Source organism: Pleurodeles waltl, chromosome 3_1 (genome assembly GCF_031143425.1).
Source record: "Pleurodeles waltl isolate 20211129_DDA chromosome 3_1, aPleWal1.hap1.20221129, whole genome shotgun sequence".
NCBI classification, from domain to species: Eukaryota; Metazoa; Chordata; class Amphibia; order Caudata; family Salamandridae; genus Pleurodeles; species Pleurodeles waltl.
The window spans coordinates 390,465,234-390,479,815 of NC_090440.1; positions in this window are offsets into that span (position 1 = coordinate 390,465,234).

Below are 14,582 nucleotides of genomic sequence, written 5' to 3' on the forward strand. Positions count from 1 at the left end.
TGCTAATTTGGAGGCCCCTTTTGTGCCAGAATGGCCCCCTTGCATACATTGTGGCTGGCAATGCGGGGTAAATGGCAGGTTAGTGCTGCATTACCGTCAATCATATGACACTCTTGCAGATCAAAGGTTGTGCTAGGGGATCTAACATATGCCCCTTTATGATGGTTATGCAGGGTTCATCATAAATATGTCCTGCAGTGGCTAAATTGTTCAGCATTTGAAATGCAGGCCTCAAGTGGTGCAGAAACTCTTCATTCAGTTTGCATACAACATGTTTACAACCATTACAAGGAGCACTCAGACTTATGTGCAACTGTCAGTCAAATGCTAAATGCAGCTGATTGTATAGCAATGGGAGATTTACCAACAGTTCTGCCGATTTCTATTCCCAAATAATTCAGCAGATCCTGCTCCCTTGCCCCCAGATCTGCCCACCGATGCTTGAGCTGGTGCTCATTGCATCCAGTCTTGAATATTTTTGTCAGGTGGTATACAACCTTGTCCCACCGCAGCTGCCTTGCCTCAGTGGGGTAGATACGGATCACCCAGCCACCCTTTTGCAGCATCAGGGGCAGGTAATGGGCCAGCAACCATATGAACCCCCCAGTTTATCAGGAGACATTCTCCCCATCCTACCATTCCCAGACATTACAAAAGGGGACAGGACGTCACCCAAAATAATATAAAAAAGGGAACTTAAGCCCAACTCCTACCCCAAACTGCCCAAGCTTCCCCAACAACTGAACTACCCTAGACAGACACCCCACAATAAAATGACAAAGATAGTACACTATAAAAACAGATTACAAGTAAATAGACAATAGGACACGAAAAACATAGGACACAGTACAAGGGACACAAAAAGACCTCCAAACACACCACAAATCCACCACCACCTCCAAAACACATCCATACACAGTCACAGGGAAACTACACTTACTGTACCATGCTTGCAGGCAGGATAGCCTGGTACATCACTTCCTGGGCATGAGCGTCACTTTTCTAGAGTCATGCAGGTTTTTTTTTTACGCATGAGAGTCATGCATCGATTTTTCTCCATGGTGCACTGAGAGTAGTGGTAACGTTGAATTGCCACACAGGGATCAGGAGTCATTTTTGCAACGTTGTGTTGTGGTGTTGGTGCATTTGCATAATTTCTTTTACACATATTGGAATAGCGTAATTTTTTCCATTGTAGCCCTTGAATGCATCCTGATTCCTTTCATATGTTACATAGGCTTTTCTACTATGTGGTATATGTTTCTTGGCTACATGTGCAAGTCTATGCATGAATATCATTACGTGTCATTGGTATATGCAACCAATACGTGTATCCATGACTCAGCTGTGGGCACTCACTCATACTTTGTGCATATGTGCATGGGTCCTACACTTTGCCCAGATGTATGTTGGCACATGTGTGCTATGTGTTTATATATGTGTATGACTAGTGAGTAGAAGGTGGAGTACATAGTTATGTCTTGGGCAATACATGTCTACATACCTACAAACATATTTGTGTTTAGGCCCTGTGTCAAACAAATGCTAAGCATGTGGCAACAATTACATTTTGTACTCAGAGTATGCAGTGGACTGGGACTGCATTGACATCACGTCTCCCCTGTCAAGTTGAGTGTGCATGTGTGTCTACTCACTGGTTACTTATTATAATTAACTAGTTATACATCAGCTACACATGTGCCATGGAGTTTCCCATGCATCTCTATTGCGGCAGACGTCAAGGACACGTGTGTAGGTGAACAATACTATATGCCATATGTCTGTATAGACATGTGTTGTGTTATTTGTGTCATACATCATGACATTGCTGTGTCAAGGGAATGTGCAAGCTCACATTGACATTTTCCTGCATAGACAGAATTTTTTTTTTTTATATTGCCTGTGTAGTCACAGCACTGGCACCTATGTTCTGAATGTCACTACACAATTGATGATTGCATTTATACTCTCACTGGTTTTATGACACCTATGCCATTATGTTGCTGCTAGGTTAGCTTTTGTACTGAATCCATTCACATTACCATGTCTGGCCCATTATGGTGGTATATGTGTGCAAAGATCTTTGGGATATGTGTGCCTGCCTCCAAATGTATTTTCTGATCTGTCAACATCATGTCAGTCATGACTGTCACATACAATGCCGTACCACCACGTTGCAGTGTTGCAGTGTGGCATAGATGGCAGGCCTACCCATCTTCATCAATGTGTGAGTTTGTGTGGTAACACAAACCCATGGTTGCATGTGAAGGTGCAGGTTAATGGTGCTCCACTTCACTCTGCCCCCTGTGCATGTGCATCATGCATCTGACATTATCATACCTTGATGTTGTCAGAGCAGTGGTGTGTGGGTTTATTGAGCTGGGATCCAGCCTGCACACTCCCTAGTAGATGGATACATGCACAAATGAGGTCATACAGACCTGGTTGTAATGTATTCTAATGCAGTACTTGATGTCAGCCTTCCCCTCTCAGGTACAGAGTTCGTGTGCTTACACATGTAGGACATGTATGGATGTTTTGGAGTCCAAAGTTGTGTCCATGTTCAGCCTGCTTAGGAGTTGCATAACTGTTGTGACGTAAAGGTTGGACAAGTGACATAGCTGTAGTTATATGTGACTGTCTCCTGTTCTGGTACCATGCAACGGGCAAATACCATGGTATGGTAGTAACAATCATGGCTGGGTCCTGAACTAACGTGTCCACCCTCTCTATGCATCAGCTAAAGTTTGACATGGAGACATTGGTGTCTTACAGTGTCTTTTTCGGTGTTTGTCTGGTCATTATCCCTTTTATCTGCCATAACTGATGTTTGTGTCCTCCATTGCTCCCAGTCTTTTGTCTGCTACCACCTTGAACATATCTTCTACAGCAACATTGTCAGGTGATATAGGGGCAGGATACAACATGTGACTTGTATAATGTGGCGATATTCCCTTCTCCTACAACTGTCAAATTAGTAGTCAATGTCCCATTGGCAATATTAGTGAGATATAATGAGTGCCAGATACACATGGCATTACACATGCCACAGCACCTAAGTAGTCTCCATGTGACATGGAGTGTTGTATCAGCAAGAATTTGTGGGTATCTAAGAGCTGTACATCCACTGTTGATCATGGTAGTGCAATTCTCCCAGAATGCCACAACCTAGCTGACTCTGTTGAGGTGTATTTTCTTCTTAGTGCTGTATTTATCCTTTGTTGGAAGCCAACGATATAGCTGTGTCTACTCCCACTCAGTGTGATGTGGGTCCTAACAGTATAGGACAATGCTGCACATGTTCACACATGCCACACATGATTGTGATATTGGAGGCCAGTACATGTATGAGCTATTTCGTTACATTTGATACCGTGCAATGGATATGTCATGTAAGTGACAATGAGTGGTTTGTATTGCTATGTGCTGTGTAATGTTGTTATACGGAGCATACTGTGTAAACATGCAGACACAGATCAATCATTGTGGATAATGGCACACCCATTGATACCTAGGATGGACACCATACATTAGTCTTCATGTATTTCTCATTATTAGCAGTAGTCATGTGTGAATCAAGCCTGTTTGTGTGACAGGTGTGCATCCTATCTAGATACGGTGTGTTGCATACTCTGCCTACATTCCAGCCAGACTATCATTTGGCATATGCATTCTCCAAAAACAAATCATAGATCATGCAATCTGTTATGTGTTTGTACATTAATTCAACACCCCTAGCTGCTTTATGTCCCTGCCAAGCCATTGACCATTCCCCAGCCAATGGGTATGTGCCATACATGATTTACATCCCTCCATGTGCAGTGGCAGAACATATTCCCATGGATACACTGTGCAGGCTCAGCTTCCAACATTGACTAAATTCCATGGGCAATTACTGACGAAGCATCATTACCTGTGATGGCCGCCCCTTGACACACATGTACGGTGCAGGCAAAGCTACTCTCACACAGAGTAGTGACATTGTTTTGTTCTGACATTACTTAACCTCCATTTCTTGACAGCCCCTACCTTATGTGAGGCCTTGCATGCAAACTGTTAGGGATGGTGTTGTGGTGGTGAATGGCCCACATGCACACATTGCCCACATGATGGCACAATATATCTAGCGGTTCATGGATCTAGGCCTTCAGAAGTCACATGCCAGGGATTTGGGTGTCATTGATTTGTGAGATGGAGTCTGTAGAACCTCCTACATCACCAAAGTTTTGTGTACCATCCTTGTTGTTTTTTTCTTTCTGACACACTCCCTGAGGTTAGATTCACATTCCAATGGTATATGTATTGGACAATGAGTAGTCCAAGGATTAGGTTGTGAAACAACATTTACTGGAGGGATTTACAAAGTACTTTTTGGTTGACTAGGTATAAAGGTTGTCTGTCCCCTCTGAACTACTGCTGCTGAATTTGGTTGGTCCCCCTCAAGGTCCTCACCCCCATCATCCCCCTCCTCCTCATTGTGAACATCTACTTGTGCATCCCAGGAGACATTGTTTCTGACACAAATGTTGTGCAGGATAGCACATACCAGTTTGAAATTGCAGTCCAGCAGGGGAGCATTCAGGAGGCTTCCTCCTGTCATGTCCGGGCACCTGACCCTGAATTTGAGAAAGCCAAACTTACTCTCCTCCACATTGTGTGTTTGACGGTGTGTTCATTGTAGGCACGCTGTTCATTGGAAGTTGGATTTGCAAATGGGGTCATGACCCATGGCTGTATGACGTAACCTTAGTCAACTGGAAAGATAGGAGGGAGAAATTTAGTGAAGACTTGAGAGGGATCTGGAATATTCCATGACACTAGTTGCTTGCAATTTGAGTGGTGAATCAGAGATGGTTGTGGTGTTGTGAATGTTCCAGGTCATGTAATATTGTTTGATTTGACTGTGTTGATGTGCATGACATTCTTGAGTACTGACTCAGGGACCTGTATATGACCATCAGGATTCCAATACGTATGCTCATCATGTATGTAACATGTTTTGTGTAGTCCCTTTTAGAAGCAGGCTCCTCATATTAGATGGAGACTACCACCTCCTTGCAGCACAATGGTGTCTGATTTTTAGCCAGCATAGTTGCCCTACAAAGCCAGCTTATTCTGTCGATGTTGGCATGTGGCATTACGCATGTAGTTGAAACTTAGTGGGCCTTATTGGCAAATGATGGTTGTATCAACCATTTTGACCCTCATTACAAATCTGGGGGTCTCAGAATGCCAGACTTACAGTGGCAGTTGGAACCCCACGGTCATGGCAGTATGACTGCCACATTATGACTATGGTGGACCCACCACAGTTGGACTGCCAACATTGCCAGGTTGCCAACAGCCAGCTGCCTGACAGTCCCAGTTCTCTTAATCTGCCAGGGCAGTGCTGCAAGCAGCGCTTCCCTCCGGATTTCAACTCCCAAATCTGCGAGCCTTTGCATGGTGGTTCCATCGTCATGCAAGGGCTGGTGGAATGGGGGGTTTATACCACAATGGTGGTCTAATAGCAGAGTAAGTTTACCAAGCGGCCTCTGCCGGACAAAAAAACTTGTGATGAGTGTCCAGGTGTCCAAGGGTGTGTATCACATATTAGTATGATGATCACATTTGGTACAGGTGTATGTCCTAGCTTCTTAGTAATTGGATTTTCCGCCAGACTTACTGCACATGTACAGTGCAGACTTTGAGGGGGCAGCTATTTTTCTGAAAGGTCCCTTAATACAGTGCATATATGACCAGTCATATCTCCATTCTTCTTCTATGGCATCCATGTACATTACAGTTTAGCAGTGAATCTGCACTATGGTGTACTATTGTTAGTCTACAGTACAGGTATGATGGTGATGGGGCGCTAAGTGGGGCATTTGAGGTGTCAGTTGAGTAGTTGTGGCACCATTTCTCAGGATTCTGCCCCATTGTCTTTAATGGCAGGTACATTAGTCTTCCTATGTGTGCAATACAATGCATTCAACAGATGTATGTGCAGCCTACAGGTATGTCAGGTATGTGTAGATGGGATGTAGTTGTAGTTGGCACCAATTGGTTGGCATTTGATGTGGATTGTGCCAGAGTCTTGCACAACATGAATGAGCTGGGGATGTGCCTAGGTGTGACTTACTTTACATGCCCATGCCATAGGCCATTGACATGGTGGAGCTATTGTTGGTTTGGTCTAATGTGTGTGATGTATACTTAGTAGTCAACCAAGTGGACACTTGTGTTGGTTTGTGGTCTTCTTCTGTATGCAAAGGAGACATAGCTCTACCTGTCCTTTACATGGTGTGGCTGTGTTTGGTACATGTAGGTGTCTGCGTTTGTGATGTCCAATCATTGCAGTGGACTGGGGCATGTTGCATATGTGTTATTGCCAGTACATCTGTGGTCCCATACCCATGCGTCTTTGTTGTGGTGTATATGTTGTTTGTCCTATGGAGTTGGTGTGTTGTGTGTGTGTTGATTGGTTGATTGACTTACCGGCAAGTAGGCCATTGCCATATTGTTTATCATGGAACCTCTCGTTGATGATGGAGTGCCGGAATATGTAAGCATCAATGATGCTGCTGGGGTACTTGGCTGAGATGTTGGTAAAGAGCCCACAGTGGTCAACAATGGTCTGCACATTTATCGAATGTGTGTGCTTGGTGATCCTATATCGGTTTTCTGTAGCTGCAGGTGGCACCAGTTGTACATGGGTGCAGTTCATTGCACCCAGCAATTAGAAAGAATCCTTGCTTGGTTTCCTGCTGAACTTGTTGGCTGTTTGGGAATCAGATGTGGTGGGGTGTGAGGCGGATGATGACATCTAGGACCTTGGGCAGGAAAACAGATATTGATGGCTGAGCGACACCACCCACTAGTGCCCCCGTTGTCTGTAAGGATCCAGAAGTCAGCATATGCAGAACCGTGAGGAGCTTTGTGATGGGTGATATGTTGTAGGGAGTTTGCAGCCTTGCTGTATTGCCTGGTGCAATCTGGTTCAGCAGGCGTAGAATGGACTCCCAGTAGAGACAGTAAGTCCTGATGATGTCTTGCTTCTTGAGGCCAAGGAGGGTTGTCCTCTTCCGAAATATCCCCTCTCTCCTTCTGCGTTGCCTTTGTGGGTGCTGTGGTGGTGTTTGGGGTTGCCGTTGTGGAGGTGAGGGAGCAGCTGTCATTGCGGACGTCTGCGGTGTGTGCTTAGCCGGAGCAGTACTACTTCCATGTTGTCCTGGAGGTAGCAAATTTAGCAAATTTTCCTTCTGTGAAGTTTCCTTAAGTAGTGTTGTATGTGCCTCATTTTAACGTCTGCTTAGGCCCAGGTGTTACAATTTGACACAAAATGGGGTAACATAATTTTTTGGGTCCGTCTCCCACCTGTGCGTCATCTTTGCATGGGGGGATAAATATGGCGCAATGGGCTTAGAGTCATTTTTTGGATGGGAACCACTACCTTCCATCTCATTGATGCAAGGTTGGTTCACGCATCCAAAAAATGACATTACCTCCTATATTTTGATGCTAGACGGGTCTAGCATTAGGAAATACATATGGAGTTAAGTTTGCACCAAATTTGTCCAAAAAAAAAGGAAGCAAATTCGGCACAGAGTATAAATATGTCCCTAAATTCCAGGATGCTAAGTGATCAGAAGAGAGTTTGTTAATGTACTAAAATGAGTAAGATTATCGATGTGTACAAATTCATTGGGCATATCAACCCTAGAACACCCATGCCCCACCCAAATGAGGTGATTTACTCATAAAAATATTTCTTCTAGGTAAGGGTATTAGTTGTGAAAAACAACATTTTGAGAATGTGTAAGAAAAGGCTATGCATGTGTGTGTAAGCCAAACATACATGTGCAAATAGGTTTATTATCAGGACATTGTTTCAAACAATTTGTTTTGATTATTCTCTAAAACTCCTGTCTATTGTAAATGAAATATATGTGTCATGATTTCATGAAAGAGAAAGACTCACAACCAATACTTACAATAAAAATGCTTCCTTTATCTAAAAAGTAGTTGAAATAAATCAGTCAACATCCCAGAATATAAAGACATTTTTGGAGCCTTATTATGAAATACAGCCAACTCACTGAAAAGTTGGTGCCACTTATATATAGAAAACCGAAGAAGATGTCAAAATGAGCTAGCAAATGGTCCACCTAATAAGTGGTTCATCCAAGAAGAGTGAACTGCCAACTAGAACAACAATGGTAAAACATTTTGGGGGTCATTCCGACCCTGGCGGTCATAGACCGCCAGGGCCGGGGACCGCGGATGCACCGCCAACAGGCTGGCGGTGCATCCAGGCCAATTCTGACCGTGGCGGTAAAGCCGCGGTCAGAAAAGGGAAACCAGCGGTTTCCCGCCGGTTTTCCCCTGGCCTGAAGAATCCTCCATGGCGGCGCTGCAGGCAGCGCCGCCATGGGGATTCCGACCCCCTTCCCGCCAGCCTGGTTCTGGCGGTTTTGACCGCCAGAACCTTGCTGGCGGGAACGGGTGTCGTGGGGCCCCTAGGCATGGGCACTGCAGGAGCCCCCTAACAGGGCCCCACAAAGATTTTCAGTGTCTGCATAGCAGACACTGAAAATCGCGACGGGTCCAACTGCACCCGTCGCACCCTTTCCACTCCGCCGGCTCCATTCGGAGCCGGCATCCTCGTGGAAGGGGGTTTCCCGCTGGGCGGGCGGGCGGCCTTCTGGCGGTCGCCCGCCAGCCCAGCGGGAAACTCAGAATGACCGCCGCGGTCTTTTGACCGCGGTACGGTCTTCTGGCGGTTCCCGCTTGGCGGGCGGCTCCCGCCGCCTGCCAAGATTAGAATGACCACCTTTATCTCCAGCAGATAAAGCCCATAGTAGGAAGCACAACAGGGTCTAAGAGAAACACACATAGGCAGCTTCATTGGCAAGATGCTTGATAAATCAAAGGTAGTATGTGTAAGAATTTACAAACCTGAAAGCCATGGACGTATTGGCTCCTCTACCAATTTCATTCCCAGCCTTCAAATCAGTGGTGGAGAAAGTTGCATTGAAGCTAGCACGTTAATCCAAGCTCCATTTCAGTAAACCATGCAATTGAAACCAACTTTCTGAGCTTCCAAATCCCACGTTATACTACATGGAAAAAAACCTTCTTCTACAGTAACTTCAATTAGGTTTTGAGTTCATGAGAGAAACAAAATTACACAGTCAAACATCATGGAGGGGGGCATGGTCTGGCCGCCGATACGAATGGCTGCCTGAGCAGAGAGCTCCGTGCGCCGGGCCGGATCGGGGACCACAGAGGGGGTAATACTTACCAACAAGAGCCCCCCTGCTATGCTGGGGGCCTCTGCAGAAGCATCAGGCTCGGGAAACTCTGAGCCATTCGACGTACAGCGGCTCTAGTGGCCACCGAGATGCCACAGTCAGATGCTGCCTAATGCGGTGCGCTGAGCCACGGCTTCGATTTCTCCTGTGGGCGGAGGGCACCAGACGTGGACCAGGTGACCGGTAGCGTCTCTCCCCGGTCGCAGGAGACAGCCTGGGACTAGGACCTTGACATTTTTGGAGGGGGAGGCGAGGGGCGATCGCCTTCCCCCTTTGAGCAACAGAAGGGTTGTCGAAGCAAACCACAGCGGAGCACTGAGGTACGGTCGAGGGCCCCGCGGGTGCTCCGAGGAGAGGCGGACGACCGAATGTGACAGCGGCCAACCTCGTATGCTACCCTGGGGCCCAATCAAGTTCAAAGGACCTTGGCAACCTAGCTGCGGAGATCTCCCTTGGTCCCTGGGAGGAGTGAGTATACGGGAGGTGAGCAGGAGGAAGCAGCACTCAACTGCTAAGTGCACCCCAGGCAGGGGCAGGCGCTAGATCCACAGGACCCGGCAGGAGGGAACCCACCACCGAGAAGCGACAGGTATCCCCAGCGGGGTATTGTGGAGGGTAGGGTCCACCTGCCTGACTACATTGGAGCAGCGCCTGGGGTCCCAAGCAGACATAACCCCCGGGGCTCATTATCGACGGCGCCACCCTTCCGCCCTCTACTTTCCCACCCTCATCCAAGCCTGGCAACTGGAATTGGGCCCAGAGCTAGCACGGGCTGATCCCAGAAGATCTATGTGGGGGGTCCGCCACCACTCAGATTGCTTGATGACAGTGAGGAGAGTTCAACCTCTCGTTTTGGAACATCCTAGCAGCTACATGACCCTTCCACCGCTAGTGACATTTCTCTTAGGGTTCAGTTTGTTTTGCTGAACCCTCACGGAGGCTATAGTTTCAGAAGCATCGGCTGCTGCAACACAGACATCATTGCTCTTACAGCAGGAACGAGGTCTTGTAGCCAGCTCTGCACTCGGTAACTCTTTTCCAGGAACTCTTATTCCTCCCCCAGGGCAATGCCAAACAGGAAGTCTTCCGGCAAACACTCCCGTCCACTACTATTTTCTGAGGCCATCGCGCAACCGAAAACCATGGCAGCACAGACGGCCCCTTCTTACCCCGTGACCTCGCCAGCTGACCCCCACACAATAGAGGCAACGGACCGCATACTGCAGGAGATCACGGCAGTTGGGCGCTGACTGGAAGCAATGGACTCAAAAATATTGGACCTGACCGTTGCCTCTACCTCCATACGGACTGACATCGCCAGCTTCCGGGAGACAGTAACTGAGCTGGAGCGGTGCCTCACGACTGTGGTGGACCATGTCGCGACATTGCCCGGTCAAGAGGCAGAGTTGCGGTCTCTATGAGCAAAGGTCATAGACCTGGAGGACACAGAGATAATGTTCGCCTTTTTGGCATTCCAGAACACAGAGAAGGCTCCGACATTAAAACTTTTCTCAAAAAGCTTTTACCCGAGCTCACTGGCCTGGATTTCTCACCGCCATTGGCGTTCCAAAGAGTCCATAGGATTGGCCCTCTACATAAAGCAACCTCTGGCAAGCGCCGTCCCATTCATGCATGGTTTTTACGTCAGTATCAGGCTCGCCAGATTATCTCGGCAGCTAGATCCCAAGGTCCGTACTCCCTGGAGGGTCACGAGTTCAGGGTGGCAGTGGATTTTTCCAGGATAATAAATGAAAAGCAGAAGGCATTCTTGGCCCTCTGTCTGCAACTCAGGAACCTGGACATTAAATTTGGTCTTTTTGAACCTGCTCGTATGTGGATTACATACAATGGCAAATCCAGGCACTTCACTGAACCTGCGGACCTCGGCTCCTTCCTGAAAGCCTCTCTCAATACCCTATGGACTTTGCCACAGAGCACCCGGAACCCGACATCTTCACCCATGGAGATCCTCCCTCCGTTTCTCCTTCTTTGTCACAGCCTCATCATTCAGCCTCACAGAATAGGGGCAGAGTTAATGACCGCTCGCTTAAATCGCAGGAGGGCCAGGACCACGTCCTCCAAGCCATGATTGACCACACTCAGGACCAGGGCAGAGACAAATCCTAATCCCCCTTGAAGCCAGCACTGAAGGAACACCCGTAATGTCGGGCTTAATAGCGCTCAGAGGACTTCTATCTCTACAACCGGCAAAAGGCACTCCCTCATCGGACAGCTAAGTGTCATACTAGACTATCTTTATCATTTTATTTCCCCTCAGTTAGGGAGGGCAAGGGTGGGGTCAGGGCCAGCGCTATACCCTCACATTTGTGCTGTTGCTGATGTTACTCACCCCCACTCCTGGGCCTGTTGCATGGCCAGCTTCACTGTGAGTACTTTATCTCTTTGGGGGTCAAATTATGGTTGGAAACGTCGATCAGCAGCAGGTCCAAATGATCTGTTCAAGTCTTATCACATATGTTCCAAGTTACAGTTTACCCAGAATCGTTTGCTCATCATTAGCACTATTTGTACTGTACAAACCACACTACGCATACCTAGGGACCTGCCTCTAGATGAGGGATGTGATTTCGCCTCCAGACGCCCCCAATTCCTTCTTTTGTACCCTACCCCCTTGTGCTTCCTTTTCCATCTACCCTCTAGGTTTGCAACCGCAGTGAGCCACCACAAGACATAGCCTCAGGGGAAATCCGACATACTGCACACCTCAGACAATTGGTAGGCTTGCCTCTCCCTACTCTCCGCCCACCTTTGCTTGCCGTCCTGGAGGGATGCTCAGATGGCACGAGCCGTGGGGTCTTAGCACCCAATCCGCTTTTCCCCTTGATCACTCTATTCTTCTAGGGCACTCCCTATGCCGTGCTGTATTTGCACTCCTCCATCCGCAGTTATGGGACCCTCGACCCATTCCCTTAGCATTCTCAACAGTGGCGACCGCTGGTCTTGCAGGTTCTGACCTGCAGCTTAACAGGGCTTTCAGTGGTGAGATATTGCCTTGCTCACTGTAGTTTTCGCTCCTTATCCCTCCCTTTCCAGTTACTCCACTTCACTCTTCTTTCGTTTTCCGCATGTCCCCTTTGCCCTTTTGAGCATAGCCGCTTGCACACTTCTTCCCACTCTCTACATGACAACTATCTCTTTCTCTGTGTCCTTTATATCTCTCCCTTTCTTTCTCTTTTCTCTTCTGCCTGTCTGATTCTTTCACATTCCTTGATAGAGGGTTACCTCTACAGTTCCCCCCTAACCGTTTGTTCCCTTCCAGAACACAAGTGCTCTGTGCTTTGTTACCCCTAACCTATCCGTTCATCAGTTGTATCAACGCACAAGAAATCTCCTGCTCCCCCTCGAATCGGGCTCAACTAAGCCCAATAATGGGGTTAATGACTCCGCTAACAGTCCTCTCTTGGAACGTACATGGTATGAAGCACTACATCAAGCGACAGAAAGTCCTATCTTATTTCCGATATAAAAGAACTGATATTGTCTTATTGCAGGAAATGCACCTCTCCCCACCAGAAATCTGAGAAACTCTGCAGAAACTGGGTGGGTAAAGTGCTCTTCAGCAGAGCGCCATCCGTGCATAGTGAAGCACAGGGTTCGGGGCGGAAATGCGGGGTGGCGATACTCATTCGTCGGTCTCTGCAGTTCAGGCTCCTTAAGACGTGGTGTGACACAGAGGGGTGTTACGTCCTCGCCAAGCTTACCCTGGGCTCTTCCACAATTTGTGTTGGTACTATCTATGCTCCCATGGGCTTCCAACGTTCTTTTTTCCTTTCTCTTAACCGACTACTGACAGAGATTGGCACCTCCCAATACCTACTGGGTGGGGACTGGAACCTAGTGCAGGACGCCATCCTGCACCGATCAGGTGGTCTTGACGCGGGCAATAATGCTAATAGGGCCCTCCTAGGTGATTTCCTGTCGGACCACGGTCTGCTGGAGCACTGGCGCCTTTCCCATCCATCTGACCAAGAATACACCTTTTGTTCCACGGCCCATGGGACTCAATCCAAACTAGACTACTTTCTTGTTACTCATCGGTTATTACAGACGATTCGAACGTCTGAAATTCTACCGGCCGCACCGTCTGACCATTCCCCGGTTTTATTGGCCCTGGAGCTGGGGCTGGCCTCACCCGGTCGTAAGCCTTTGCGTCTCCAAACCTCCAGATACCAAACCCCGAAGGGAAAGGAACAACTCAGATCCCACGTCGCAACCGATCTCTAGAACAATAAAGGTTCGGTCTCTTCGCCCCAGCTACTGTGGGTGGCAGCGAATGCAACGATTGGAGGCCAGCTCATGAGGGACGCAGCAATTTCCAATGCCCAAAGGCGCGATCAACAGAAAAAACTGGAAGACTGCATAGCCCAGACCTCTCGTGAGTTCACCCTACCCCCCTCTCTGTCCACCCGCCATTGCCTGGAACTAGCCAAAATGGGGCTCAACTCCCTCTATACATCACATGCAGAATATGCCTTACAGCGGCAGAGAGGTCACCACTATGAGCACGGGGTGAAGACAGGCCGCCTGTTAGCCGCTCAACTCTGTCAGCAGGAGGTGGAATTACCTATACCGGCCTTATACAGCACCGACGGCATGCTTATTACGCACCCTCAGGCAATCACAGATGAGTTGGGTCATTTTTACCAAACCCTGTACACTCCAGAAATAGCTGAAGACACAGGTCGGTTAGACACCTTCCTCGAGAGGGCGAATATACCATGTCTCTCGGACGAGGGCAGAGCGCTCCTAGAGGGTGACATTAGCAAGGAGGAGATACAGCAGGTGATAGCCAACCTCCCATACCATAAGGAGCCTGGTGAGGACGAGTATACAACGGAATTCTATAAATGGACGGGGGCATATACCGCAGATGCTATATATGAGGCTTTTCGGAGGGCTGAACAGATGTGTTCTTTGCATCCTCTCTCCAAGAAAGCCTCTATCATGGTTCTACCCAAGCCGGGTAAGGATCCTCTTCTTTGCGGTAGTTATCATCCCATATCCCTTCTCAATGGAGATGTCAAAATCCTGGCAGGGATCTTGGCATCCTGCCTCAAGAAGGTCATACCCTCCCTGGTTCATCACAGCCAAGTTGGTTTCGTACCCGGCCGTTCTTCGAGGAACCATCTACGTACGCTACTCCACACCATTTGGATGGCTCGGGACTCACTGTAGGAAGCCCCTGCCTTCTCACTGGATGCCGAAAAGGTGTTTGATCAAATAGAGTGGTGGTACCTCTTCGAAACACTAAAATGTTTCGGTCTAGGG